This window comes from Apus apus, chromosome 2, assembly GCF_020740795.1.
Source record: "Apus apus isolate bApuApu2 chromosome 2, bApuApu2.pri.cur, whole genome shotgun sequence".
In the NCBI taxonomy this organism is placed as follows: Eukaryota; Metazoa; Chordata; class Aves; order Apodiformes; family Apodidae; genus Apus; species Apus apus.
Window position 1 is genome coordinate 43220920 of NC_067283.1, and position 22119 is coordinate 43243038.

The window sequence follows — 22119 nt, forward strand, 5'->3', positions numbered from 1 at the left end:
CACACACACCAACAGACGATAAAAATTCAGTGTTCTTTAAGAGCATTAAGGAGGAGCAATGCCTGCCAGCCTCTGCATTTTTATGTATATTTTATCTGCAGAATACCAGCACATAGGCATTCCTTAAAGAACCTATGCAAAATTTATCAATGGATCATCTCTAATCCCTCCAACACTTCATCTCTGCTTTCAGCAACTAATGAGTTAAAGATGATAAATACCATTAACAAAGGAAAGAGGATCTATCCTTTGTTTCTCAAAGAATGTGGAAGCCTGAATTCTAGCAATGTATTTTTATATTCAGCGAAGTTCCTTAAGTGGACAATTTTGCTTCCAGCTTTATTATTCTGCCTTAAAAAATGTTTTGATCATCCAGAGGCCAATCACAGTCTAAAAGTAATTTAAATTACTATTCCTATTTCGTATTACTGATTGCATCTGTGTGTGTATTTTCCCCTTACAGGAAAACAAGGGGAAAACGTACACCAGCACCACAAAGTCCACATAGTCTGTCTTCATTTCAGAGAAACTATTACCAGGGCAATGAAAAAATTTGTATCATCTCAATCCTCAGTCATTTAAAATTAAACCACCAAATATCACACATCTGAACTGTATTTCAGATGTAAAATTTGCCATTGAGGATCCAAAAGGGGCCCAAATAAGTGACTGATGACAGGAAAAAAAAAAAAAGGTTTCAGGTTGGTTAGGTTTGTTTTAACAAACAATAGGATAAACTCCAGAATGTACAGCTCAGTCCTACAATCACTCCTCATGCTAGTTAGCATTTACATCTTAAATTAATTCTGAAAGGATTATTTTGTAGAAGCAGGAAAAAAGTAATTATCAAGCACTAGCAGCAGTCATAGGTTAACACACCAATTTAGTATAAAAAGGGCTGAACTATACAAATATTGTGTAAATGCAGAACAGAATTTACCAAACAGACTATGAGTTAGCACTATAAAGAGCACTGACTCAAGTACCTGATGAAAAACACACTATTTTATTGTTCTTTTGAACCTGTCTAATAGGAGCCTTATTGACCTCTTCTGTAATGTGGGGGCAAATGTTCAGTACTATTCAGCAAACAGAATTACCAGAAGTAACAGACAAGTTTCACCAAGAAAAACGGCACTATTTTAAAGTTATTTGTAGGTGTAATCAATTTAGAGCTACACACATTTAATAATTTAGATGTTTTGTAAAATCTGCACATTTTTATCTGAAGTCTAACAGATATTAGTATTACACTGGAATTCCATCAGAAAGAGGAACAATCAATATATTAAAAGAGTCAACAATCTGCAAGTACAACCTGGATCTGACAAAAGAGAAAAATAAAGTTTTACATAAAGTATAGGGTTTTTTTTTAAGTCTTTTTTTTCCCCTCCAGTTTTACATACCATTTTTTTTTTTAATTATTTAATTTCCATCTTGTGGCTTTGGACACTATTAGAGAAAGAAAACATTTGAGCAACAAATGTTATAAATATTTCTGCTTTTAAAATATGCCAGGCAGTCAAGTTATTAACAAGCCCATTCACATCCCAATTTAAGCCAGGTCTAGCAGGAATCACACAGTACCAGTCTGAGCACAGCGCCCGGTACGTCTGTGTGTTCACAGGGACAAGCAGCCTAATATACAGCACCTCAGCATATAGAAGAAGAAAGCAGTACAGCAAGGGTTTTTAAGCATATCATAAGCAAGTTTTATTTTAAGTTTTCAATTAATTTAGGGGAAGATTAAGGTCCATCCACCCTGTTCTGAAGGCTGCCTGCTGAAATCCCATAGACTGGCTTATGCAGCTCTTCCAAAAAACGCTGCTTGCCCCTCTGTTGTTTCCTTCTACCTGATGCACCTTTATCCTTCTGAAAAGATAAGATGCATTCTGTGATTCTATGCGACCCGATCCTCAGCTGAGGACATTACTGTAGGATACACAGCAGAAATTATGCTCCCTTATATAATACAGTATTCCTCGCAGTAAGAGATTAATGGCCATTTGCATACATAGTACTGGAAGAATAAAAGAGGTGGAGAAATAACTGCTCTGCCGGTCCCTTTCCAAGGAGTTATGTTGCCTTTCTACACATTTCTAAACTTCTAACTGTAATATGCAGCTGGTGAAAGCAGCTGAAGAGGATCTGGACCTGATACCAGGACTTTTTCCCCTCTCACATCTGCGACAAGCTAGTCAAAGTACATACCTCTACACTTAAACACATACTGCAAGATCATATTGCAATACAAGTGCACACAAGGACATTCACATCTCAGATTTGAAGGCAATCCTAAACCTGTTTGATGCATATATATCTGACAGTATTATTACAAAGACTTTTTGCCATACAGTCTGACCCCTCTTATTTTATCACTACTTTTGCAGAATAATCTTCAATTAAAGAAACAGTGTAAGAACTGAAATATTTTAAGTCTGTGTGGTATACCTCACCCTCCCCGAGTTAAACGTAGAGAGCTACAGAAAGAACATGAAGTGCTACTGATTCAAAGGCAGCCCCGTGAATATATTCAACTACAACTGAGAGCTGTAATCCTGAAAGAGGGGATATGGCAACTACACTTCCCACTGGGGGCTAACCCTCACCTCAAGCAACACACTCTAGATGTCCTGCAAGCTGAAATGTCTTCCTTCCCATGCAAAAGAAAAAAGATCAGTAGCTGCTAAGAAGAAACACTTACCTTAATTTCTTTCAGGGAGGAAAAAAAAATATTAAAAAAAAAAAAATCAAGGGAAGAGTCCAGCTCCACCACCTGGAACAGAAAAAGCATCTGAGCAGACAGCACAGAGAGCGAACGAGCCTGCAGGCAGCACAGAGGCAGGGGAGACTCTGCTTGTGCCCCTTTCCCGGCAGCATCAGGCATGACAATGCGTGAACACCCCCTCCACATCGCAGCAGGCAACTGTAGCCAGGAGACAGAGGTGCTTAAATTAGAAAACCACTGCCAGAGGAAATAAACGGGAACCACAGCGACCCCCTCGACCCCAGCAGCTATCAAATTCAGGAAGATATAGTGCACATCTGTTTTACGAGGCCCCCAGGGAGCTCCAACTCCAGCTACTTACCCTGTCTGCATTATTAATAGATGTTAATGGCTCCATTATATTGAAAAGAAGCCTCTTCCTCTTTTATAATATGGAAATTCCAAGTTAACAAAAAAAGGCAAAAAAACCCTACACACCGTTAGGCAGCGAACAGCTTCTTGGTCCAGCTAACTGCAGAGTGCAGCCCCCTCCACCACCCTGCCTTCCCCAGCCATCCTCAATATCCTGATTTGGTAGCCAAAATCGATTCAAGGCAGTAAACAACTGCAATAAAGCAAATCGGCAGACAAAGACTTCCTGCCATAAGGCGATTCCTGAATACACAATTTTCTTTTTAATAAGGTTCTGAAAAATTCCAGCTACAGCATATACATCCATATTCTAATGCAAATGATGCAGCATACGGAACAGAATAAACCCGAACCGTTTGGATGTTTCTTGCCTATCTAATTATATGGGTCTATTTCTTCAGCAGAAGTTATCTGTCACCTCAAAAAGTATTATTTAGACTGACTTGATGACAAAGTATCCTCTGTCAAGCCTTTGATTTAGTTGATGAATAAAGGAATGTGATCCTAAAGTATCCCTAGGCTGTGTTTTTGTTAATGCATAGATTTCCTCCGGGTCCATTCATCCTCAAGGTAGGTGTACTGCAGTCATGCACCAAAGTGTCAAAAGACCTTCCACAAAAGATATTGACCTATTTTAATCTGATCTATGTATAAATGCTATGGAGCCACCACTGGGAATAAAGTGAACCAAAGATGTATTTTTAACCCCTTTATAGCAACCATACACAGGAGGAACAAACTGGCATCAATAACAAGTGTATCCACAAAGACTGTACAAGAATGTAGTTTGCCTTGACTGGATCTCTTCCACTGGTGTTAAGTCATGTCAAATGCTACCACTTACTCAAAAAGCCCAGCACATCATCTCTGCATCAGATAATTTTGTCTAGCTTTAAAAAAAAAAAAAATTAAGTGCCCAAATGGTAGGCTTTGTCTAGTCAGCTTTTACACCGCTAAATAGGATACCAATTTAAAATTAAATATATAAACACCACAAGGTCTAGAACTGAAAAAAAAAAAAAAAGAAGATGCTCTTCTTAATTATGGCAATACCCCAGCATTAATTGCGTGATGAAATTTTTGCATACGAGGGGGAGAGTGATGAAGAGGGGGGTGGGGAAAGCAAACGTGTCAAGAATCACCTTCTTGCGCTGCAGATGCAGGCTGCAGCTGTTTGCTGGCTTTCCACAAATGAATGAAAAGTGCCACTAATTCTTCCAAGACAAATGTAACCGATTGGCTTTGTTGCTTGCCTGCCTCTGCGGCTTTTGAGGCCACGCAAGTATGCTGCAGACACAGAAATCACAGGGTCTGGCTGTATTAACTGAATTACAGACAGCGCTGATGTGATCATCTTCATCTCTCGTGCGCACTCTCTAATTATTTACCCAGATCAAGCCTGACTGCTGGAAAATTAGCTCTCTACAGGAGGTAACCGAGCTGAAAGGTTCTTTTTACCAAGAAATGATGGGCTGGCCTCTAGCAGTACATATGCCAGCATGCGGCTGTAAGGAAATGTCACAAGATGTAAATTTGCAAGTGTATTTCTCTTCCTCCCAGAAAAAGAGATACGACATTTTTAGAAGATAGGAAAATATATAGATATTTACACAGACACACAAAATAAGCAGCTGTCCCAATTCCTGACCCTGAACTTAGAAGAATTTACTTAAAATGGGAACAGAGGACATTTTTATTGGTCATATCTTCTTTTCATTGCTTTATACATTCATACCCGCTTGCTTTTCTACGAAGTTCTTAGTATTTCTCTTGCACAAGGATTTCACTTCTTGCCAGCAACTGCAATGAGACCAAGTTTTAGTTTTGATGCTTAAGGGAGGAAAAAAAAAAGACTCCAATATTTTAGTCACTCAATGAAACCAACTTACAACAGAAGAAAGCATGAAAAAACAGGATAACAGTGTTGTGGGGTTTTTTTAAGCTCAAGATAGTGTTTTAGCCTATAGCAATCTAAAAGCAACTATGAATGTATTTTTATTTTCCATTTATGCAATTTTTGAAAATGTTATTAAGCCTGCCAAAGAAGGCTAGCTTAAAAGGAATAGCTTTGAAATTATTTTCCAATTAGCAAGACTGTCATTATGAGTTTATTTGCTGTACTCCATGCGTATATGGATGTACACATTTTTAATAGACTTTAATGCACACTTTGGTCCAATTTTACAATTCTAGTCACATGTAGGCCAGTATAAATTTTAGTGTTAAAGAGCTTTAACTTACCATTTGAAGCATTAACATGCACAACATTGGTATTAAAACAATGCAGCTATATCAAATACAGATATGCTAATTTTGATACCAGCGAACCTTGGAACGTAATTATTGAAAAAAAAAATAAAAGGCAGCAGCTTCTAGACTGAATCTCTTTGCTTGCTGCATTTGCAGCAGTTTCAGAACATCAAGACTTCCCCAATCTTTTAATTGCACTGAGTGTTATGCATGCCAGGGATGGGTGAGAACAGTTGTCAACCCACCTGACTGCAGAACAAAGAGCATTTTTTCTTCCAGCATTTGTTACTGATGCTTGAGCCACACCCTGTCGTCCTTACAGAACACTGTCTCACGTTTTCCTTTCTCCTACTCACATGGAGCCGATTTTTAATAATAAAATATTAGCCATTCTCTACAATTACTATGTTGGGTTTCATCTTTTCTTGAATCCCCTGTGGGTTTATTTCTGAGGGAGGGAGAGGGGCTGAGGGCACAGCTGCGTTTTACACAGTGTGGGGAGTCCCTGAGCAGGGATACCTCGGCACCCTGCAGCCCAGCTCCCCTTGGGATGCTGCCAGCAGATGAGGGGCCTCACCCTGCTTGTCCAGTTGCTGGAGAAGGCACAGCCTCTGATGCAGGGTTTTAGACCAGGCTGATCAATCCTGCCTGTGGGGTCAAAATGCGGCATTAACCCCTAATGCCAGTTTGCCAAACCACGTGCTCCCCATCCCATCCCCTCAAATCCTCTGACAGCTCAGAGTTAGTAAGGTTAAACTCCTCTCTGACTGGGCAAGAGCCACAGAAAGGCTGCTCCCCCACCACTCTGCGTGAAGGCCCTTCTGCCTTTCGTTTCTCACCTACAGTCCCACTAGCACTGCAGATCACACAGCGCTCGGGCCCTCCAGAAGCAGATACAAGAACAAAACCCCTTGTGTACGTTAGCAGCACAACACCCAGAAGCATGCTGTGTGTTTTGCAGGTTTGTATAAATGAGGCATATTCTTGACTTGATCTATTTATAACATAAGAAAAAACGTAAAGCAAGATGCAGACAATGCGGTAACTGGTACCTGCAAACCTACCCGCGTCCCTTTTTCTGCCCATCAGGAGCACCTCCTGCATCACTTCAATTTTCTACTCCAAGGTCTGGAATCAATCAAACATCACAGTTTCTAACACTGCTCTTAACTTTTTCATGAGGCAACAGCAGCAACTCTGCTGCGTTTTTGGTAGCTCCTTAACAGCAGGTAAACCGTAGGCATCCTTACAGCCAGCAAGGCAGACCTCTCCCTCTTTATTTCCTGATGCAAAGTTACACCTTCTGACCTAATGGAAGTAGCAGGAATGGTGTTGCTCCCGAAGTTTCAGGACAGATGGAGCTAAGCAATGCCTTGATTTCACCTGGATTGTTTTTGCAAGCACGAGTAGCGGGTTTACTTGGCCTTTTGTTTCCCTGACAGAGCTCATGCATCTAATGTGCTTTCCAATCCTAGCTGTCACCTTTTGATTCAGGTCCGACAACAATGCTCTCGATCCCCTCCCCCTCCCACCCAGGTAGGGAAGGAGAGAGAGAAAAAGAGAGAGACTTGGCTGGATTGAAAACTAAACTACACAGCTTTAAGTAAACACTAATGATGTGAGAAAATATATACAACTATATACAGATATGTTCAGATATGAGCAAAAGCCTCTCGCCTCCCCCCACCCCCAGCAACTCCCACCACACTCCCCTCAGCTGGAACAGTCCCAAGAAATCCCGGAGCTGCTGCTGGAGGAAGCGGAGAGTGACGAGGGTCAGGAGAGCTTGAGCCTAAGGGTCGAAGGTGATGGATGGATGGAGCCCTCCCTGGATACCGGCCATGGACGGAAGAGAAGGGGAGAAAAAGCAGGAAGGAAGTTGTCCTCTGTGATCTCTGACCTTCCTCTGAGCTTACGTAGCTACATGGAATGGAACATCTCTGGCCAGTTTTGCTGTCTGTCTAACTCAGCCTCCTATGGGGGGGTCATAGATCTCCCCATAGCGTCTGAGCTAGCAGAGTAAAGACGTGACCTTGAAGACTCAGTAGTTAGAAAAACATTCCAATGTCTTATCAGCTCTAGTTAGAGCACACTGTTGCTAGTTAAAAAAAAGCTTGCTGTGGGAAAAAAAAAAAATCTGTAAAAGGAAAATTGGCTTCATCCTGGCTCAAACTAGGACATTCCACCCCTTATTCCATACCATATATTACATATAGGCTCTATAATTTACCAGCTGTCAAATTAAGGATTCTCCCCCAGAGTCAGATTACCTTGAGTTACATATTGTACTTCACCATCCTCAATCATCACACACCAGGTATGTCCAGGTCCCTGAGCAAAAGCAACACCCTGGACAGGTTTACCTTTGCCTGAAGCAGGATAGACCCAAACACTTTTACCCAGCAGGTTCCTTTCACATACCACAGGGACTTTATCCCCATCTGCAGTATGTAAAAGGTCTGACTGAGCAGGACCAGCCCGATTGATGGATTCCCTGGTACTAACTAACCAGGTGGCCTTTGCCAAATTTTTGTCCCAGTTTTTGAAAGTTCCACCACCCATTGCCTTCAGGGTAGCTTTCAACAAACAATTGTACCTTTCAACTTTTCCCAAGGCCTATGCATAGTATGGGGTACGGTAGATCCACTCGATATCATGCTCTTTAGCCCAGTCAGTGACAAGACTGTTTTTGAAATGAGTCCCATTGTCTGATTCAATTTTCTCTAGAGTACCATGTATTCCTGGCTGTGGCATGAGGCACAAGGTAGGTTTCCAACCATCCTGTACTTGTTTCTACCATTGTAAGCACACAGCGCTTACCCTGGCGGCTCTGAGGCAGTGTGATGTAGTCAATTTGCCAGGCCTCCCCATACCTGTACTTGGACCACCTCCCCTCATACCACAAAGGTTTCAACCATTTTGCCTGCTTAATTGCAGCGCATGTCTCACAGTCGTGGATCACCTGTGCAATAGTGCCCATGGTTAAGTCCACCCCTCAGTCACAAGCCCATTTGTATGTTGCATCTCTGCCCTGATGACCTAAAGTGTCATGGGCCCACCGAGCCAGAAAGAGCTCACCCTTATGTTCCCAGTCTAAGTCTACTTGGAACACTTGAGCAGCCTCATCTGCTCGTTGGTTTTGTCGATGTTCCTCAGTGGCTCAACTCAGAGGCACGTGTGCATCTACATGACACACTTACCACCAGTTTCTCTGAGCTGCAATGTCCTTCCACAGGTTAGCAACCCAAATAGGTTTACCCTTTCTCTGCCAGTTGTTCTGCTGCCACTGCTTTAGCCAACCCCACAAGGCATTTGCTGCCATCCACGAGTCAGTGTAAAGATAGAGTCTCGGCCACCCCTCTTGCTCAGCAATGTCCAAAGCCAGCTGGATGGCTTTTACCTCTGCAAACTGACTTGATTCACCTTCTCCTTCAGCTACTTGAGCAACCAGTTGTGTAGGACTCCACAGGGCAGCTTTCCACTTCCGGCGGTTCCCTTCAAGATGACAGGAGCCATCGGTGAAAAGAGCAAATTGTTTCTCAGTCTCTGGTAGATGATCATATGGTGGAGCTTCTTGAGCCCGTCTCACCACTTCTTGTGGTGGCATTCCAAAGTGGGTGCCTTCTGGCCAGTTTGTAATTGCTTCCACAATACCTGGACGATTAGGTTTCCCTATTCGAGCTCGCTGGGTGATTAAAGCAGTCCATTTACTCCAAGTCACATCAGTGGCATGATGAATAGGAGAGAGGTAATTCTGGAACATGAATCTCAGCACTGGTAATCTGGGCGCCAGAAAGAGCTGTGCTTCAGTGCCGATCACTTCTGAAGCAGCTCTAACTCCTTCGTATGTTGCAAGTATCTCCTTCTCAGTTGTGGTGTAGTTGGCCTCGGAACCTCTGTAGCTCCTGCTCCAGAATCCCAAGGGTCGACCTCGAGTCTCCCCTGGTGCCTTCTGCCAGAGGCTCCAGTTGCGACCGTTGTGTCCGGCTGCAGTGTAGAGCATGTTCTTGATGTCTGGCCCTGTTTGAACTGGTCCAAGGGCCATTGCCTGCACAATCTCTTTTTTAATCTGCTCAAAGGCTTTCTGTTGGTCAGGACCCCATTTAAAGTCACTCTTCTTTCGGGTCACCTCATAGAGAGGTTTCACAATTTCACTGTAACATGGAATATGCATTCTCCAGAAACCAACAGTGCCTAAAAAGGTTTGAGTGTCCTTTTTAGTAGATGGTGGGGCCATAGCTGTTATTTTGTTAATGACATCCATTGGGATCTGGTGACGACCATCTTGCCACTTGATTCCCCGGAACTGTACCTCTTGTGAAGGTCCCTTCACCTTGCCTCTTTTTACAGCAAAACCAGCATCCAGCAGAATTTGGATGATCTTTTTACCTTTCTCAAAAACTTCTTCTGGCATGTCACCCCACACAATGATGTAATCAATGTACTGCAGGCGTTCTGGAGCTCCACCCTTCTCCAGTGCAGCATGGATCAGTCCATGGCAAATGGTTGAGCTGCGTTTCCACCCCTGGGGCAGTCAATTCCAGGTGTACTGGACTCCCCTCCAAGTGAAAGCAAACTCTGGCCTGCACTCTGGTGCTATAGGAATAGAGAAAAAGGCACGAGCAATGTCAATAGTGGCATACCACCCAGCTGCTTTCGACTCCAGCTCGTACTGAAGTTCTAGCATGTCCGGCACAGCAGCACTGAGTGGTGGTGTCACCTCATTCAGGCCATGCTAGCCCACTGTCAGCCTCCACTCGCCATCAGCCTTTTGCACTGGCCAGACAGGACTGTTGACGAGTGAGTGAGTCCTGCTGATCACTCCTTGGCTTTCCAATTGCCCGATCAGCTTGTGAATAGGGATCACCGAGTCTCTGTTGGTGCGATATTGTCGTCTATGCACTGTTGAATTGGCAATTGGCATCTGTTGATCTTCAACCTTCAGCAACCCCACTACAGAAGAGTCATCTGAAAGGCCAGGCAAAGTACGCAGCTGTTCAGTGTCCTCATTCTCTACAGCTGCTATACCAAAGGCCCACTGATACCCTTTTGGGTCACAGAAGTATCCTTTCCTGAGACAGTCTATGCCAAGGATGCACAGAGCATCTGAGCCAGTCACTATAGGGTGCATTTGCCACTCCTTACCAGTGAGGCTCACATCAGCCTCCACAACAGTCAGCTGTTGAGAACCTCCTGTCACTCCAGAGATAGTGACAGAGTCTGTCCCTTTATGATTCGATGGCATTAGGGTGCACTGTGCACCAGTGTCCACCCAAGCTTTATATCTTTGTGGTTCTGATGTGCCAGGCCACCGAATCCACACAGTCCAGTAAACTCGGTTGTCCCTCTCCTCCTCCTGGCTGGAGGCAGGGCACCTCTATTGCTGAGCATTAGAGTTCGATGAACCATCCTGGGTGATGACTGGTGCAACCTTCTTCTTGGAAGAACCATCTCCTGCCTTTGTTCTGTTTAGTAGCTCTTGTACACGTAACTGGAGAATATCAGTGGGTTTCTTGTCCCAGACTCTTATGTCCTCCTTAAAATAATTTTTCAAAAGAGACCACAGGTGGCGTCACAGTGGGTCCTGTCTCTCTTGCTGCTGTCTCATAGCAGGACGTCTCTTCTTAATGACTGCAACACGTGACCAGTTGTCTCTAGGGAGAATCTGGAGTTTACCTCCCCATCTGTTTGGCATCTTATTCTTTCTGTCAGTAATTTTTTCAATGGCTGAGGTGTAGAACTGATGGGAATCAGAGATTATGTCTCCATACTGTCGTGCTTTGAAAGCCACCTCATGTACAGTTGGTCTTTCGTAATCTTCAAAGCATCCCATGAAGGAGAATATACAGGCATGTGCTGCTGGTACAGCCTGAGAAAAACCTCCGGAACATTTGTGTGTCGCACAGGACATCATCAGGATTTGTAAGTCCATCTTTATCATAGATCACCTCTCGCACAGCTGTCTCTCTCAAGTATGTGATGGCTTTCTTAAGAGTGGGTGTTCTGCTCCAGTGCCATTTGATGTCACCCTTGTGGGGGTATCTCTCTCTCACAGCTGAAAGAAGTCGGTCCCACAGGGTAGTAGTTCCTGTCTTACTACTAAGTGCTCTGTCAATACCAGCATCTCTGGCCAGGGATCCCAACTGCTTGGCTTCTCTCTCATCCACATTGTAGGTCTCAGCACCACTATCAAAGCATCGGAGCAGCCAAGGAAGGATTCCCTCACCATCAGTGCAGGAGAAGTCCTTTCTCATGAGGCGCAGTTCTTTCATAGAGAAAGGCTGGATGAGGTCATCGTCGCCATCTGATTGAGGAGGGCCTGCTCTTCTATCTGCTTGAGAGTGGTCTGATTTGTTATCTGTTTGAGAGGTACCTGCTCCATCAACTGATATAGAATCCTCTGCTTCCTCAGTCTCAGCCTCTGTTGTCTTAAGCTCTGAATGTCTCAGGGAGGAGCGTTTTGCCTTTGCCTTGCTCTTGGTCACAGGATGAACTAGCTTGAATCGCAAGGGAGTGTACTTTATCTTTGTAGAAGCAGTTGTTTTTGTAGCAGCAATTGCTTTTGTAGCAGTACGAGTGGTGGTATCGGCAGCAGCAGTGGCAGCAGCATTGCCTGTGGGGGAGTGGCGGTGAGTGGAACAGCACCTCGCCCTACATATCCACAGTACATTATAAACACTCAGCAGAAGCATCCCTACTGCAACAATGCTATTCGGATCGACAGCTGGCAGATTCAGCTCAAAAGAAAATGTAAAGGTAAAATTGAACCAGCTACTGCTATTACCAACATGGACCGTTCTGTTCACTTTAGGAGTTGTACCACTAGGATTTGTACTGTAACTGTACACATACAGTGCCCCCTTAAAGAAAAGTATCGTAATCCCTAGGATCACTAGGCTGGTAATTATATGGTTGATCATGGCTACAATTCTGTCAATAAACCATAAAACAATCACAAGAGCAGCTACAAAGAGCAGTAAGCTCTTGGTTGTATACCACATGTACAGTTGCAGGTTTGGAAAAAGATCCAGTAGATTCATTGCAGCAAGTGTCTGTTCAGTTTTCAATCCATCAGGAAATTCAGCAGAATTGTTACCCATTGCTATCTGAGGGATTCCTCCCATCCGAGATGGAATTTTGAACACTCTCAATTAATGAAAATGTGTAATCTGGGCTTGAAATCAAGCCCCACGTTGGGCGCCAATAAACTGTTGTCACCATTTGACTTAGGCCTGACAACAATGCTCTCAATCCCCTCCCCCTCCCACCCAGGTAGGGAAGGAGAGAGAGAAAAAGAGAGAGACTTGGCTGGATTGAAAACTAAACTACACAGCTTTAAGTAAACACTAATGATATAAGAAAATATATACAACTATATACAGATATGTTCAGATACGAGCAAAAGCCTCTCGCCTCCCCCCACCCCGCTCAGCTGGAATGGTCCCGAGAAATCCCGGAGCTGCTGCTGGAGAGAGCAGAGAGTGATGAGGGTCAGGAGAGCTTGAGCCTAAGGGTCGAAGGTGATGGATGGACGGAGTCCTCCCTGGACGCCGGCCACGGATGGAAGAAAAGGGGAGAAAAAGCAGGAAGGAAGTTGTCCTCTGTGATCTCTGACCTTCCTCTGAGCTTACATAGCTACATGGAATGGAGTATCTCTGGCCAGTTTTGCTGTCTGTCTAACTCAGCCTCCTATGGGGGGGTCATAGATCTCCCCATTGTGTCTCAGCCGGCAGAGTGAAGGTGTGACCTTGAAGAGTCAGTAGTTAGAAAAACACTCCAATGTCTTATCAGCTCTAGTTAGAGCACACTGTTGCTAGTTAAAAGAAGGCTTGCTGAAGGGGAAAAAAAAAAAAAAAAATCTGTAAAAGGAAAATTGGCTTCATCCTGGCTCAAACCAGGACACCTAGCCCAACAGGATGAAACAGTTTAAGAACCAGCAATGCTACAGTCTCTGAGGTTTGGCATAGGGCTTTTTTTGTTTTAAACAGAGCTTTTGTTCAGCTGTTCCTTGGTATTTGATATGCTATCACCCCCAGCAGCCACAGTGCTCTCAGGCAATGGCTAGATTCTGCGTCAAACACCACAAAGAAACTGTTGCCACTTTAACCTTCAAGATGCAGAAAAATGGAACCCCCTTTAACATTTGATTACATGACTCTTGAAAAACCAGAAAAGCCAGTTTTAAAAAAAAAAAACACAAAAACAACCACAAACAAAAACCTGTATATACCAGGACACATTAGACCACCAACTGCTGAATGTTCTTGTTACTATTTTGAAGCAGGGTGTGGGTGTAGATACCTACTGAAGCTTTCTACTGCTGCTACCACTGCTGCTCGTCGACTACGCGTTTGCAGAAATCCCTGCTTCTAAGGAGCTTGAACTTGCATCTGTGCCTCTTTCTGGGACGCACCAAAGACACGAGTTCTTGCACCATCTGTTACTGCAGCACCACTGCACGGGGATGCCAGCCTGTGACAGCACCTCGACCTGCTGCAGGCACAGCAGCAGACGGAAGAACAAGGTGAGCTGTGAGGGTAAGTCATTGAGACCAGGATGGAAACGGAGAAACACGAGGGCAGTGGATTATGTGATGCTGATGTGGCTAGGCAGGAGCTGACACTCAATAGGAAAAACCCAAGCACACTTTCTCCAAGAGAGCAGATTAGTGGCTTTTCAGGCACCTTGGTGGCGAAGGCAGCGCAGTATGGGAGGAGGGACTCGCGCCTCGGCTCCGCAGGCTTGCTCCACTGCAGGTCGCCACACACTGCAGCCCAGCCTTGCAAGGACACATGGCACACAGTCATGGAACTGCTCTCCTGCAACTGCTGACAGTGACCAGAGGTCCTGCTTAATCACTGCAGCAGCACTGGTACACAATGGCAGCAGAGGCCTTCCTGATGTACTTAATCAGTGCAACGCACTGCACCCTGCTAGATGCTCCTTTGCACTCTGGTTTCTGCTGGAAGGGTTTGGTGAATTTGCATGAAGCCTCCAACCTGCTTTCCTAATGCTATCAGATTATCTTTTAAACTGATCAACCTTGCTCAAGATTTAAGCAAATGGGCTTTATACAGTCACTTGAATGTTGCTGAAAGCATATGTGAAGGAAAACCGGGAGGTCTCCAGAGTACTGGACTTGGCACAAATTATGTATGTATATATCTGAACAGGTATGTGAATAGTCAACACCTTTCTAAGAAATGCTAATGTGAGTCTGAGCAGTTTACTCACTGTGAGGTGACTTTCAGTGTAGTAATTCTACCTGCTGAAACGAAAAGAAAACCAGATTATTTTAATTGACATAGAATTGAGCTAATAAGTACCAGGACTCGTTAGATTTTAGATTGCAAATGTGCTGTTAATCCCATTACCATTCAACCTTTGCACTCATCAAACAGGCTCTTTGTTGTCCAGCTGGACACCAGCCTCCTGGCACATGGATTATGAGAAGCATGCTCCCAGGTCCACCAGGCCAAGCCTTAGTGAGACCTTGCAGCTCCCTCCTCTTCCCTCCCAGACCCAATGGCTTTCTCTGGAAGGAATCTTAATCCTGCTAACTGTTCTGAATACAAACCTTCCTTCCCATTATTACTATTATTATCATTATTGTTGTTGTAGTTATTATTATTATTGACAAACCATATATCTAATTGTGTTCAGGCACACTTACACCACTTCTCATTCTTCACGCAAATTTCAACTCTCTGTACAAGTGCAAAGCTGTTGCAAGTAGGTCTTTCAGGGTCCTTTCCCTTCCTTCCAACCTCCTTTTCTTCCTTTAAAATCACTTTCCTACTTAAAAAAGCCTGCCAACCCTGCAAGCTGTTTCTCGACTATACCCAATCCTCCCATCACTTTGTCAGGAGCACTGGACTGTCTTTTACAGTCAGAGACAGTGATGATAAATGACAGGCTCCATAATCCAGCAAGTGATCCTGTCCAGGGGCAAAAGCCACAGGCAGATGTGGAGCCTTCCTGCTGAGCACACCACAGAGGGAAGAGGAGCACATCACTTACAGCAGCAAATCCCATCCATGCTCTGGTCAAAGCCCCCTTTGCAGGTTACAGACCACACAGCACTTCCCAGTCTCCTCTAGCCAGCAGACACTGAGCTTTCACTCAAAACATGGAAAAAAACAAACCTTCCTTTCACCAAAAGAAGGCCACATGCAACCCTGTATACTCCTCATTATACATTCAAAAGCTCTAGGATTTTCCTTTTTCCAGGAAAGCTGTCCCTGTTTTCTGATGGAGCCCATGTTGTGCAGGTTTTGAGGAGCAGAGATTGAAACCACACTTTCCACCTCACCCCTACTAAGTGGGTCATGAAGCTGGAGTGCCAGCCAGGAGCCCACTTGTACTTCTTCCCAAAGGTTCACAAACATCTCCACGAATATGAGACCTCACAGCATGCTCTCAAAAAGTCAATATTCCACCACCTCACCCAATTCTTCACTGGAAAAGTAATGCTGGAGGGACGTTTATCTGTGTGTCCAAAGTCAGGCTTGGCTCCTGTGACAGACTGAGCTGTTTTAAGTCCCTGCCTTCAATCCCAGACTTAGACACCAGGCAGTGCCTCTAACTTCTAAAGAGGAAGCTTTGAAGGAAAATGTTTTCGGTTTTTTTGCTTTGCTTTTCTTTTTTACAGCCTAGCTAGAGAAGCAGTGGAAGATGTGATGAGGCTGTACTTCAGCTGCAACACCAACCTCCCTTTCAGGAGCAAGATCTTCCCTGCCAGTGCTAGCCCCAAGCTTCCTAGATTGTGCCCATCCTTGGTTTCTCTCAGGATGAGTAATATACCAGGACTGGGGCAGGGGGAAAGCGGCACATAACTCACACTCTAAGTGCCTCGGTTTTGTTGAAACTTTTATGTGCAGTCCTCCTTGGACTTGTTTGGACCTTGTGATCCATCAACATCAGAGATTCAATATACAGCCACCAGCACCTTCACCTATACAATACTTACCACAGCATGCCAAGAGTGTTTCCACTGGCTTCACATAAACCTACAATTTCTCAAGTGTGACTTGCATCTCCCCTCTGTTCCTAAGTTCTAGTACCTGCTCTGGCACAGCAAGGCTGCCAGTCACCTCCAAGCAGCTGTGTGAAATGTGCAGTGTGAGTCACCTACTGCTAGACAGGTATTTTTCTCTTTTCTTGAGGCTAGAGTAACCCTGTTCTAGTAAGTTATCTAACTCTGAATTGCAAAGCAGATGGTAAAAGACTCTTAGGATGCCTTCCGCTCCTGGTTCCCGGGAGGACCTCATGCCAGAGGACAGGGATGTGCAGCTGCTCTATGACCATAAGCAGGGAATGCTTTGGCACAGCTGCAGTCAAGACCACCTCTCCCCTTGGTTGTAGCAACACCAGCAGTTTTTACCTCAGCCTTGTGAACATTTATTTTAAGAGGTCTTGATGAGTCAAGCAGCTCACATAAAAGTCCATAGTACGCCGGCAACTTGAGTGGAGACACCAAGCTTGTGCTAACAGAGCTGTTGAAGGATGCAAGAAATGCACGGGGCATCTCGAAGCAAAGGGCTCTCAGCTTGGTTAATGGCACTGCAAACTGGCACAGATGAAGGATTTGGGGCAGAGCTTGTGCTGCTGTAAGCATGGCCAAGTCAACTGGAGGTAGCCATTTTCCTTCAATACACTCCAAAACTGCCTGTGGAATCAATTAACTTCATAGTTAACCAAAATACTTGGGCTTTTCTTTCAGTTGCAGTCTATATCTAGACTACGTCTGTCTTCGGAAGAAGTCTAATTTAAGCTCACACCTTAGTAAAACCTTAAAATAATCTATTGCTTATGCTTCAGCCTCCAAGATGAATACTTGCTTTCATGAAAAAAGGAAAGAAAAAGGAGCCAAAAACTCAGCCAGACCTATCCATCATAAAGTTTGGTCCATGGGAAGAGGCTGTGACCCATCAGAACACCAAGGAACTTGAGTCCAACTTTGCACCTTCCTGCACAGGAAGCTTCTATGATCCCTTGAGAGACTTGCATCCCTTCATACACTACCTCTTAGTAGGGAAGGTGGAGAAATTAGGTCTAATCAGCAGGAAAAGTGAACTTTTCCACTGAGAACAAAAATGCCGTTTTTCCTCACCTCTGCCTTCCTTGTTCCTTTTTTTCCACTCATACACTTTTGAGAAAAATTAAATTCCAAATATACAAAAAAAAGAATGGTATACTGCTGAATTATTAAGGACCACATTTGCTATAGACAATGAACAGCACAAGACCATAAGAGCAACTGCTGCTTTACATCAGCGAAAGAGGTCATCTTTTATTTTTCTATCTTGAAATGGATGTTTTTGCTCTGTAAGTATAAAAATATTAAAATGGGATCAGGCCCTCCAGCTAAAATAAAACAACATCCAAGTCTCTTGGCTTGTTAGAAAGGCCAAACCTCTTCCAAAACACCTCTAATTTTAATTGATTTATATGTGAGACAAGCAAAAAAAGAACAGACTCCCAGCTATTTGTCTACACAGTAAGATGAGCTGGGCAAATAAAACCATACTTATTATTTACTTTGGGGCAGGACCAAGAGTCCTTAACCAGGTTAAGTGCCTTATTCTGTTAATCCTTACATTAGTCCAATGTAACATGCACTATATTTAAACAATATAATGTAAACCCTTCTTTAGTAAGGAAACTGAAGGGGGAGGAGGGACAACACACCAACCCCTTCCTCCCTACACACACACACACTGCGGTTTAATCTGCCACCTTCTATAAATGTTGCCATTTGTCTTTTCTTTAGATGCAATGCAGGAATATTTCCATATAAGCCCTATTATAATAAAAACGACAGCGTGACAAACAGCTTTGCAAATAGGTCTGCTGCTCAACAAAGCACAGATGCAATACACTGATTTGCAGAAATACCTCATATAACTCACAAGTGCTACTAGTTGATTTGAAATCCAGTAAATCTAGGTGGTCACTTTATCTTCTCCATCACAATGCCTACTTCCTTATACAGAGCTGATGTAGAGCATGTGCTCTACTCCTGCAACTGTTCCCCCAATCCCTTCCTTCTCCTCCCTTCCAATTTACACTGATTACAGGTTTCAAAGTCTTAGAGATTAATTTTAAAGCTCTATTTAAAATGCTGATTTTCACTTGTTCCCTTTTCATCTAGATCAATACTGCACAGATGATAAATATGTACCGTTCACCATTTATACTTTTTCATCTTAGCACTGAATACCCTAGAGTGAGCTTAAGAAAAATCAGTTCCTGGATAGCACTTATATTCCCTTTCTTTAGCCTATTCCCTATTTTATCTATAGTGCAATACATAAGCCTGAGTGTGTTCTATTAACACTGATATCCATTACAACATTCAGATACTAAGTGCAGCAAAAAGGAACTGCATCTCTAAATCTTCAATGCTCATTTCAAAGTTTGTCTAATTTTATGATGATACTTGGTCATACACACTATTCTTTACAAAGCAGTGCCCCAGTGTTAAAATATTACCACATCAGTTTTCTATTCAGCCTTCACCGAGAGATGAGAAGCCACCATTTTCTTTTTGATACATGCAAATTAAATTGTCTCTACAGAAAGTGTAAACCACAGGGAATTCTGCATCTCAGTGGTGATACTGTCACCTAGCATTAAAAACAAGTACTAATTTTTAAATGAACCTCCTCAGTTGTGTTCAAAGGAAGCAATTAAGCATTTAATGGACTAACAACCCAGCACAAGTATCAGTTTTATTATTTTCAAGGTACCTCACAACCATATAAAATTCCCCTCACACTGATGATCTTCTGCATCGGAACAATTAGACTCTTGTAAAACACAATTTTCATCAGATTCAGGTTTACTAGCGTCTTGAACAAGCTATACAATTTATACTGCTTCTAATCTAGCAAAACTTGAATAGCTGCTTACACATATTTAGCATTATTAGACTTGATTTTACACTCTAGAGCTTTAAAAAAATAACAGCTTCTTGCAACTATCCTGCTTACAAAATACTACAAATTCTTTAATAATCACGCAGCATTTATAAAAAGCTCAAATACATTTTTCCAGCAAGAGCATTTAAGAATGCCTTTTCTCATTAAAATAAGGTTTTTAAACAATGCCTACATTTAACTTACATAATGCACTAGGTTTTCTGTAATTATCTAGTAATTCCAACTATTCAGTAATACAGGAGACTTAAAGTGCAGCTTAGGAACAGTGAGATTTATTTGTATATTCCAGCAACCCTGTAAAACTCTGGTGAAGTTAATTCATTGCACTGACAAGAAAAGAAACCTTAAAAAAAGTCAGGCAAAGTAATTCAGCAGTTGTATACAGGGCTTTTCTTTTGCTCGAGGCTTTAATAATTCTAACAGGCACTATTTCACAAATAATCTTTCAAACTCTGAACAGCCACGCTGTGATAGGAACCAAAGCAGGAAGACTCATGATTTGCAGTAACACACAGAAATCCCAACATACCTGGTGGCAACCAAAAGACATTCATTGACTTTGTCTTCCTGTCCTAAAAAAGGTCAAGTGGGATGCTGATCGCCAGACAATCACTTTGTTTCAGACATTTTTATTAGACAAAAGGCTTACAGTTAGCACTGCATTGTGCCCCACCCAGCTGGCTGAGAACTGTCATCTTCTCACTCCGTTAGGCTGCAGGGCTGTATTACAATTTTCTAATTAAGCATCCCCTTTGATACATGTGTCTACCTTAAAAACACACTCTGTCTCCCCTCCCAAATAAGCTTTTGGCAGGTCAGACGTGAGCAAGGAAAAATCCCATGAATGAAACAATGAAGGAACAGGGTAGTACTGACCTTTTCCTGTCATAAAGTCTTGCATCTCTCCCTCCCTTGCTGGTTTCTTTTAAACTAGCAAACCGATTCTTGAAAAATTAATAATTACCGTAAATAAATAAAGTTTAAAAAAAACCACCCAAACCCAACACCTTTCTCCAAAGCATGCACTCCTCTACAAAAACGAGTAAGCGGTTATTGCTTCACTATTTTTCCTAAAAATATTTTGAGAACAAGGATTCCGCCCCCCCCCCCCCCCCATTTTAAAAACACAGCCTGCATCAACCTCACTCAACATGCCTAGTAAATGTAATGGTTAAAATAAGATTAAGTAAATAGCGTTTCCTCTACTTGCACCACGCATATATGTTGACACTACTACACAAATGCACAGTACATTAAAAGAATGTTAAAAGCTAAGTTATAAGATTTTCAATAAACACATGAATTTAACCACCTAATTCATAAGAACAGCAAATTACAAGTTTCTCATGAAAAAATGTCATATTTAATTAATTGCTATTTACGTGACAAATTTGTGGCAGCCATACCTTAACATTAAACACCCAGTACAGACTTTGAGAAAATACTGAAGACACCTCTCAAGTACAGGAAATATTTTCTATTTTCAAAACAGTTGTAAGCAATGTCATGCTGTCCTACATCACTCTATGCACACTTAGTTCAATTAAAAAGAACTTGTAGCCCTCATATATCTTCTAAACACAAGCCTAGCTAAGACTAGTCAACAACAAGATTATGTTAACACAAGGCAAAACGGAGTGTCATTTAGCCAATGTATTAAAGGAAAAATAATCAGATAGGATGCGATTTTCACAAGAAGGACCAATTACTCCCTCCCTCCTATTTCTAAAACAGATCTTACAAACATCCATTGTTTCTCCCTTTCACAACACCTTTTTAAAACCTTTTACATCTCTAGACAACCATCACACTCCTATGCAGTATTAGGAGTTTTTAAAAACCTGGACCTCTTTTAAGGTAAAATGCATATTAAGAAGAGTAATTACATCTTACACTAATATGTTGCAGCACATATTTGACACAATCCTATTAACCCACAATTACTTAACCTGTGGTAAAGCGCAGCCAACTCTTCCGTTCCAAACAGGCATTTAAAACATAGATGTCCTATGCTGGTAAGACAGTTTTTATTCTTATTACATTCAAAACATTATTTTCACATGAAATAATTTGTATTTGTTACCATACCTTAGTTTTGCTTTGCCATTTTGACCTATTCATTGACTGTTGAGTAGCATTAATGAAATCCTTGGAGTACCTACCTTCTGACATCTCAATGGCTGAACAAAGGCCATAACATTGCCACAAATTAAATGAAATATATCTTGTTCTTTCAAAATGAATAGGTGCTGATGATATGGGCACTGAAAATACATGCAAATTCTTTCCTAGTAAGATTTTCTAGCATGAAAAGCAGTGTCTTTCAGATATTACCCATGATGCCTCCCAACCCAAAACATCTGCAATATGCTACACTCCCCATTTGTCGCAATCAACCCGCCTATTTAAAGAGAGTAGGGGGAAAAAAATACCAACCTACCAAAATCCACACGCACAAAGAAATCCATAGGAACACCTCTCGTACTTACACGTTGCACTGAGCCGCAGGCAGGAAGGTAGCTGTGGCAGTGCCCACCACTTGAAGACCTGCAAGACCCAGGTATTTGTGAAGATGTTACTTGTCAGCTTGGTGACTTTCAATTGTAAAACATTCCCTGCTTTCCCAGAACTACCTATGATTTTGCTAATTATGCTGTAATTTTAAATACAGTTTGTGAGAGACAGGGTAAGGAGAAACGTTCTAGATACGTTAACCTCTTGATTTTACAGCTGTAATGCAAGAATGTTTAAGAAGCACTTGAAATGTATCTTCATTAATAACTATTT

General features: G+C 42.6%; 1 long non-coding RNA gene across 2 annotated transcripts in view; it reads right to left on the reverse strand.

The window, feature by feature from the left end:
• LOC127380947 (uncharacterized) overlaps window positions 1-21877 on the reverse strand; it is a 73375-nt gene extending 51498 nt beyond the window's left edge. Inside the window, exon 1 of one of the 2 annotated variants that reach the window (XR_007888616.1) lies at window positions 21822-21877. This is a non-coding gene — a long non-coding RNA (uncharacterized LOC127380947). Of the gene's footprint in view, window positions 1-21772 lie in introns of both variants that reach the window. The other variant, XR_007888615.1, reaches the window with a different exon arrangement.
• Between the last annotated feature and the right edge of the window lie 242 nt (window positions 21878-22119).